This window comes from Henckelia pumila, chromosome 1 (assembly GCF_033568475.1).
Source record: "Henckelia pumila isolate YLH828 chromosome 1, ASM3356847v2, whole genome shotgun sequence".
Classification (NCBI taxonomy): domain Eukaryota; kingdom Viridiplantae; phylum Streptophyta; class Magnoliopsida; order Lamiales; family Gesneriaceae; genus Henckelia; species Henckelia pumila.
The window spans coordinates 26,242,749-26,252,617 of NC_133120.1; positions in this window are offsets into that span (position 1 = coordinate 26,242,749).

A 9,869-nucleotide genomic window follows, 5' to 3' on the forward strand; every position below is an offset into this window, starting at 1 on the left:
GTACTGCAGACGACTGCCTCTCCGGCTGAGCTGCAGGTCTAGACGAACTCCCACTCTGAGCTCTATCTCTATTACGTTGAGGGCACACTTTAGAGAAGTGTCCCGGTTGCTGACATGTATTACAATTGCCGAAGACTCCCACACACTGATCCGGTGAGTGTCTTCCTCCACACTTGCTGCAGTACAAGGATAATGACCCAGAACTCGGTCCTGAACCGAATTGCTTCGAACCACTGGAACTGGACGAACTGTTCCCCTGTCTCTTGACTTGTTACCTCTTACCTTGTACTGATCCTTTCTGTTTCCCCCACTGTTTCCACCTCATACCTCTGCTGCTGGTTCTGATGTTGAGGTGGCTGATTCTGGTACTGAGATGGTTGGTTCTGATACTGCCTCTGCTGCTGAGGTGCCCCCTGATTACCTCTTTGCCTCCACAAGCCTGCTTCTGCTCCCTTTGCGTAATTCATGGCATCCGCAAAGTTGCTAGGCCTGTTGGTGTTAACCAACGTGAAGACATCGGGGTTCAACCCGTTGATGAACTGATCTGCCTTAGCTTCTTCATCTCCGGCAATTAGTGCAAAACGCAACAGACTATCGAACTTAGCCACGTACTCTTCAATGTTCAGATTCCCTTGCCTCAGATTTGCAAACTCTGCTCCCTTATCCTTACGATACGAGATAGGGAAAAACCGCTTATAAAACTCAGATTTAAAAAGAGTCCAAGTAACCTCTGTACCTCTACTCTCAATTGCTTTCTTTGTCATGATCCACCAGCTCTTAGCACCACCACGCAGCTGATGAATTACTAACCTGATTCGGCGGTCATCTGTGTAGTCAATGGAATCAAACAACTGATCCATATCATCCAACCAACTCTCACAGTCAACTGGATTTTTTGAACCCATCAACAATGGCGGATTGAACGACTGAAACCTCTTCAGCAAGGTTTCCATAGGAGTCGCTGAAGCATCCAACTGATCAACCTCAGTGCTAGCTTGCTCGGTCGCAGGGATAACTGTTGGTGTGTTTCTGTTTATCACTCGACGAGGACCCATCTGATAATCAAAGGTTAGCACACGAGATATCTCAATTGCTACCGTCAGTGCCCTTACAACCGCTTGGAATACCGAATACCAGTCGAGAACAGAAACAGTTATATCTCAAGTAGATCATGCTTTATTAATTTAAATCACACAACCATGTAATTCAAATAATGCTCAAACAATAAAGCAGGCTCGCATGGAATTAAGTACACAATTAAATAATTCAAACACATGCGAGGAGTCATTGCACACAGACTCAATCTACCCCGCTCACTCTAGTTCGACCAAGAATCTTAACGCTTTGATACCACTTAATGTGAGACCTCGATTCTAATCATCTAATCTCAGAATAAACAATAATTACGCATACAAGATCTAAGATTAAAAGAAAAGTTTTTTTTTTTTTTTTTTTTTTTTTACATAGGGTGACGCGCGGGCGCGCATACAGACCTGCCCGGGCCTCCGAGAAAGGGAGCAGAACGCGCGGGCGCTCCACACCAGGCGCGGGCGCGCATGGCCTGCTGTTTTAGCTCAAAAAAGGCTCCAAAAGTGCAATCCAACACCCGGAAAGGCTCCGACATGATCCAACTAACACATTTTCAACAACGAAGTATTCAATTACAAGAAAGAGTAGAACATGCATCAATTCTAAGTTTCAAAATCCAAAATACAAATCGAGTTCGAATACAAAACTTATCAAGTTCGAGTTCTAACATGTTCCAATCTTAAACTAGATAAACATGCTAATTCGACTTCTAAACCGAGTCTCACTTCTACTACTTGCCCTCGAAGCTAACCATGCCTCTTCTGACTTGTTCCTGCCCCACCTGTTGCCAAGTACACATACAAAACAAAGCAACAGCCGGATAACCGGTGAGAACGACATTCCCAGTAAAAGCAACATAACAAGTAATACAAGTAACAAACATGCTTTCAATACAATAACGAAATCAGTAACATCGTAATGAATGCATGTCTTTAAACAGGGATATTAAATCTGATAACGAGGGATTGCAGCTGTGCCTTTGGGATCCCGAGGGTAAGATCACGTAACAACTCACCGACTCTCCCAATCGAGGTGGTGCCACGTATCTCACTCCTCTAGACTTTGAGCAACTATAATGAGTATGCTAGCACCAGACGAAACGACTACGACCTGGGCCACTCAATCATAGTTCCCAAACGTCTAAACAAAAAGGGCGGTTCTGCCCGCTGAAAACAAGATTGGCTCAAGATGAATGCATAACAGAAACATAAAACATAAGCCAAAACAATCAAACAAAACACAAGTTCCTCATGCTAGAACAAGTGTAGATGCAAGTACGTGATTTCAAAAGGGAAAACTCGAGAACCACAATCCTGAGTATGCTATCCCGCTACGATGACTGCTTTTACCTTTCAATGCAGTAGCTCCAACTCTGGATAAGCTACAAAAGAGATTGTATAAACAACTACACAATCTAACAACAACAAGGCAACGGTTCAAGGAAAACTCTTTATACCGTTCTTCGTCCAACTCTCGACGAACAATGCTGCTAACACAGGGCTCGACAAACTCCAACGAATCTGTAAGAATTCAAGAGTTGATCAACAACCACGATCACTCACACACCAAGACTTCAATCAATACAAAAATGATTCGAAAACCCAAAACTCAAACTGATGGCATAACGGCTATAAACTGAACAAACCGGAAATGCAGATAGCAGTTCAATACCGATATCAACTCATATCAATGCCCAAAACAACAATAACAAATCAAACCCATCAATCTAAAAATCCACATTTTCGAAAATGGCTTCCAAAAATCATAACAAATCCGAACGTCGCTCTAATTCAAAACCGACAGATAATAAACGATCAGAACTCTGTCTAGAACAACATACTCGAATCTCGAACGATTCTAACAACATCCAAAAACTAGAATGTATCCGATCTTAGAAGAACTTACAATATAACAGAGCTCTCACTGCAGTGATCGATAATCTGCCTTCAGAAATAAATTCCAACGGCCGGATCGAGCTCGGGATGAAATCTGGAAGCTTGAAGAATCGATTTCTTCAACAATGGAGGAGGGAGGCGTGAAGAGGAAGGTGATGGAGAAGAGAATGGGTCCAAAAGCCTTATAAATATCTATAAAAACCGATAATTGCGTTTTAGTCCCTGAAAAATCCAATTTTTGCAAAAAGGACCCTAATCAAAATCAAACTGGCTCGAGAACTCTGTAATCTCTGATTAACTCAAATAAATTAAATTAAGATAAAAACGGGGCGTTACATGGCGGCTCTCCTCTCTCTTATGTTTGATAAAAATCCTTTTATATTGCTCCCAAAAGCCCAGTCAAAAAGCCCATAGAATTAATTGCCCGATTTAATAAAACTTTCCAATCCACGATCGGTGCGGGCGCTCCAAGTGAAGGCGCGGGCGCGCCTTGAGTTCAAAAATTCCAATTCTCAAGTCTTCAGACTTTAGCGTGATAGCTTTCCTCTTCTCCTCATTAGCGCTTGATTTTTTGGCCCATTTAAACAAAAGCCCATTCTCGTTCCTTCTCTTCTAACTCTTCTCCCTGTACGTTCTTTTCTTTCTTCTTTTTCCTTTAATTTTCTCTTCTATTCTCTTCTAAATTCTCATTTTCTTCTTCTTCTCCATAAAATCTCCATAATCTCCTACAAAAACAAAAACAACATAACCCACACATAAATCTGCTCGAAAAAAATATTTAACAATTAAAATCATAAATAAATTAAGTGTATAAAATACACTTATCAAATACCCCAAAACTTAGACTTTTGCTAGTCCCGAGCAAAACTATTAAAAACCAATAAATTCTAAAAACTCAATCTCTCAAACCCACAAGAATAGTCAAGAAATATTATGGAGCAATGGCATCAGCAATGATTTCAAAGAATTTTCAAATCCAATCATATCACACCCACCTAACACTTGAAAATTTCAGCCAATAACAAAATAACCGCATAAACTCACAATCTCTGCAACTCACGTTTCAAAACACCCTTATCCAAATTCAATTCAAACATTCATAGATTATGAGGACTTTTCAAGGTAGCATAGGATCAAATTATAGGAATATAAATAAAAAACACTCACAAATAGGTAAATGCAAAGAATAATAGTGTGTGACTGTTTTGATCAAAATTCATAATCATTAAAAGCATCAATCAACAGTTCATAGGCTAAATTCTCGCAACTCTTCTCCACTAGTATATTGGGCAACTGAGACTCGGTCAATAGAACTTAATTAGCTTATTGTGTAAGGCCTGGCTTATGGCTACAAATGAAGGATAAAAATTCAAATTAAGGAGTAAATCATATTTATGCTCTAATTACGACTCCTTTTCATTCACAATTTCACATTCTTTTTTCTTCAATTCATTCATTTTTTCAACTTTTTTCACAAATTTTTTTTCAACTCTTTTTTCTACTACCTCTTTTCACCTTTTAAATTCATCCACCTTACCATTCCTTTTTTTCACAAATAAAACTAGGAGCATATAACATTTTAGCACTCAAATTACTCCCTTAAAGGTAGGAAATAGTGTATAAGCTATTCAGGTAGTCAATGTAGGACCTTGAAATAATGACGAATGGGGGTTTATCACACGCTTACACGCATGCCATTCGATTTTCAATAAAGCTCAAACAAGGTACTAGGGATGCATGCATTAATAGGTAGCTTGAAAGGCTAAAACAATTTCAGAAAAACTGCCTAAATCATTCCTAATCTCAGTTTTGCCCGTATTTCACCTCGAGGAGTGTTTGAACTAGTTCTAGACAAGTCTAAATCCACAATTAAATCATACAAATATCAATCAGTGCAAAAAAGACAATCATCAATAGTAAACGATGATCTTCACAACAAAATTCAGATTTTTCGTACCTCTTGTACTCATATACGTGTAGGCTCAAATGGGCAACTAAGGATAAATTAATCAATGAAATTCAGGCCCAAAATTTCCAACAATGCCTCAATCATATTTATGTTTGTATGTCTCAAAAATCAGATTCAAGTATTAATCACAGAGTATATAAGAAATTGTTCATTCAATTGGTTCCATTTTTTAAAAAATATTTGTCAGATAGGTAGAGAATCATGGATTTCAGTTATAGCACAAAAAATTTATTTATCAACCATTCATCCATTTCTTTCTCGACTTCTTTAAACTCAACTCAACTAACACAACAACTAAACTCAACAAAAAATTATCTATGAAGCACATTTTTTTTTTCTATGAAGCACACATCTTTAAACAACTATCAACCAACGCACATTTTTTTTCTATGAAGCACAAATCTTTAAACAACTATCAACCAACTAACTAAATCAAACACTAATTCACCCCCCCCCCCCAAACTTAGTATAATCATTGTCCCTAATGATTAAAAACAAGAAAACGAATAAGGGATACGGGACGCGTACCTTTGACACCGAGCATCAGTACTCGGCATCCATATCATTTCCAAGGAAGTAAGTACAACAACATCTCCATAAAAATAAGTTGCAGCTACAACAACACCATCAGGATTTGATCGGATGAAATAAAATTTGCCCAAGTGAATAAGTGATTATGATCCTAATAAGCAGGACCGAGCAATGCATGGCACGATTTGGACACGCAATTGTGCATAGAGATGCTAGGATTTCAATGACCTCGATGGTACATGGATGTGAGCAGCTAGGAGGGGCGTGTGATCTCAAGGCTGTGCTGCTGAGATTTGTTTGTGCAAGGAGACGACTGGTGGAGAGGTGCAATCGTGTAAGATTGAAGTGCTGATGGTGGCTAGGTGCGCATAAGGTGAAGCGCAGATGGAGATGCTCGTTTTCTCAGATGGTTGCGCGGTTGGGCAGGCGGGGAGCACGATAGCTCTAAGGGAGCGCTGATGGGCATTGTTTGCGCAAGGTAGTAGCTAGCAGAGGATGCGCGATAGCGCTACAAGAAGCACAGATGGGAAGTCGTTGGCGCAAGGTTATGCGCCGTTGGGGAGGCTGGAGCGCGATAGCGCTATGTAGAGCGCGGCTGGTGAGCGCGATAGCGCTGAAACTGGCGCGGATGGGAGCTTGTCAGCGCTTGTTGGTTGTGCGCGATTGGTGAGCGCGATAGAGCTTAATGTAGCGCATTTCAGCTGCGCGATAGCGCTAGGTAGTGCACTGTTCTTGAATTAGTGTGGCGCACAGGAAGCGCGGGCGCTCAAGAGGAGTGGCACGGGCGCTCAAGAGGAGTGGCGCGGGCGCGCTGCTAGTTCGCACTTCAATATTATTTTCTTCCCAGATGCAGCGCGGGCGCTCAAGAAAATTGGGCGGGCGCACCGTTTGCTCGAATTTGAGTTTCTGAGCCTGAAAAAAAAATTTAAAAATTAAGCTCAAAAAATTAAAATAAAAAAAACTTAAAACAATTAAATAAAAAAAATTAAATAAACTGAAAATAAAAGCAAATAATAGAAAAAAAAATGCTTGGGTTGCCTCCCAAGTAGCGCTTGGCTTAAAGTCGTCAGCCCGACTTTCACCGGTGTTAGATCTTCCCTTTCTCTTTGACACGCCAAATAATTTCCACGAACCGCCTTTTAAATTTCGCTTTCTTCTTCTTCGCGGTTTTCTTCGTCGATAAATTTGGCGCTTTACTTTTTTATTCAACCTCAACATTAGCTCTTGGACAGCTCTCCAACTTCACAACCGGTTCAATTAAGCACAATTCTTCAATGGGTGGAGTGGGTGCTTTCGTGAATAAGTTGAAGACCACTCGTTCGTACTTCACACCCATCGATAATTCACCCTTCTTGACATTTATTTTGGCATCAGCAGTAGCCAAAAATGGGCGTCCAAAAATCAGCGGAGCACCATGATCCGCTTCAATATCCAAAATCACGAAATCCGCTGGAAAGATAAATTTATCCACCTTGACTAGAACATCTTCAACAATTCCTGGTGGATATGTAATGCTCCGATTCGCCAATTTCAATGAAATCTTAGTCGATTTCATGTCTCCCAACTCCAAGGCCCTGTAAATAGATAATGGCATTAAGTAAATACTGGCCCCTAAATCACAAAGTGCATTATTAAAATGAGAACCACCAATAGAATAAGGAATAGTAAAACTCCCTGGATCCTTAAGCTTTTGTGGCATCTTCTTTTGAAGCACCGCACTGAACTCTTCGTTAAAATTCACCACCTTGTTATCTAGCAGTCTCCTTTTCTTGGACATCATCTCCTTGATGAATTTTGCATAATTTGGCATTTGCTCCAAAGCATCAGCAAAGGGGATGCTGATGTGAATTTTCTTGAAAATCTCCAAAAATTTGGAGAACTGCTCATCCAATGCTTTCTTCTTGAACCTTTGCGGGTAGGGAAGTGGAGATTTATACATCGTTTTTGAGTCAGGTTCAGGCTCCTTCTCTTTCTCCTTGACTTTTTCCTCAAATTTATTCTCCGCATCAGTAGGGATTTGGGCACCAACTTCTTTTTCACTTCTCAACTCTATGGCATTGCACTGTTCCTTAGGATTCACCTCAGTATTGCTAAGGAACTGGCCACGGTTGTTTTCTTTCAGTGCGTTTGCCAACTGCCCAATGCTAGTCTCCATTGATTGCAACACCGCGCCCATGTTGGCCATGTGCGTCTCTAAGCTGTCAAGGCGAGACTCAGTTCTCGCCATCCTTTTACCTGATTCCTGCACACAGGTACTAACCACATCCTCCAAATACAACTTACCATCACCCTTATTAGTATTTTTATCATATGAAAAATTTTCATTATTCCGAAAACTAGGGTGATAAGTATTCGGAACAGTATTACCTCTGTTAGCTCCATAACCTCGGTAGCCATTAGGAATGATATAATTAACTTCCTCTAGGGCGTGTGATCCTTCAAATCCAGTTGAATCTGCAACATTAATCTTATTCAAAGAAGCTACCAGTGTAGTTATTGCAGATAATTGAGCGGTGATGGATGTGAGAGGATCCACTGCATACACTCCAGCTGGCTTCTTGACTCCCATATGCTCAGATGGCCATTGAAAACTATTAACCGTCATCTGTTCCAGCATATCGTAGGCCTGTATGGGGTCCTTTGCAAAAATAGTTCCTCCAGAAGCAGAATCCACGTTCATCCTTGTAGGCGCATTCAGTCCATTGTAAAACCACTCGATCTGTTCCCAATCTGCAAAATTGTGGTTAGGACAACATCTAAGTAATTCTTTGTACCTTTCCCATGCCTTCAGTGTCCAACTTCCGGAATGTGCTGATCTCTATCTTCAGTTGGGTGGATTTGGCAGGTGGAAAATATTTTGCAAGAAATGTTTCTGCCATTCTCTCCCAAGTAGTGATGCTTCCTAGCGGCAGTGATTGCAACCAACTTCTGGCTTGATCCCTGAGAGAAAAAGGAAATAAGCGTAAGCGAATAATATCCTCAGACACACCATTAATTTTTACCGTATCAATTATCTCCAAGAAGGTGCGTAGGTGTAGGTGAGGATCAGCAGTGGCGCTCCCATTAAATTGGTTCTATTGAACCATGTTGATCAAAGCAGGTTTCAGCTCAAAATTGTTGGCGTTGACAGTTCCTCGAGCGATTCCAGAATAGTGAGCCTGGATCGTCGGCATGAAATGATCTCTAATTGGCACCAGGGGAGCTTGTTGTGCTTCTTGTTCAGCCATTCTCTCAATTTCTTCTCTTACAATTCTTCTTAAAGCACGTGCAGTTCGTTCGATCTCCGGATCAAAAAGTAGAGAATTCGCACTTTGAGATCGTCGCATAGACTGCAATTAAAAATAAGAATAAATTAATTAGTAACTTAAAATAAAATAAAAAGAACTCTAAATTAAAATCTAGACTTATTGGTAACAATACTAAAAAATAATCAAAATTTACTCCCCGGCAACGGCTCCAAAAACTTCTTGTGAAAATTCCTCGCAAGCGTACGAGTGTCAAGTTTTAATATAATGATAAAATCAGATATCGATCCCACAGGGAGTAAATTGAAAATATTCCGTTCTTGTAATTAAAATAGTTTAAACTTTATCTAGAAAATCAAACTTTCAGAAATTTTGCAGAAAAATAAGATAGCAATGAAGTTTTGATAAGCATGCACACAACTTTCAGAAAAATCAATCAGAGAAAGATGGTCTAGTGGTATAGATTTCACCTTGTTTCAACAACAGTCAATCCTAATTAATTTAGTTTCATGAATTTCAATCAATTAATAGCCAAGAACACTTAAGTTTATTATTTCCCTCTCCCGAGAAAAAAAATAATTTTTATCAACTACAATTCAATTCCAATATCCCTATTAAAAATTTATCGCAATGATCTATCACAAAACAATGTTTTTTTTAAAGCTCTGTTAAAATTATACACTCTCCTGAGCTGTATAAATAATTAATAGTGTATTTTCTAATGTCCTATTCAAAATCCCCTCTCCCGAGTGCCAGATTTCAAATAAATATTACAAATCAATTATTGATCACATAATTGAAAAGACAATCAATTCTAGAAAAAACAATTAATCTAGAAGAAACTCAATTCAATAAAATCAAAAATTCATGAAAGTGTCTACACCATCTTCCATCCGACCTCTAGACTCTAAAAAATTAGATCATAATAAAATTCTGAATAAAACAATAATTCATAAATCCAAACATATTCAGAATAAAATAAAATATAGAAAATAAATCCCTCGTCGACGCCGTGTCCGGTCGATCGATCTCCGTCTTTGTTCTTCAGTTAAACTCCAGAAATTCTTCACGATCAAAATCACAAATCTCTGATATGTACGTGAGTGTGATTGTGGCGGCTCTCCTCTCTCTTATGTCTGA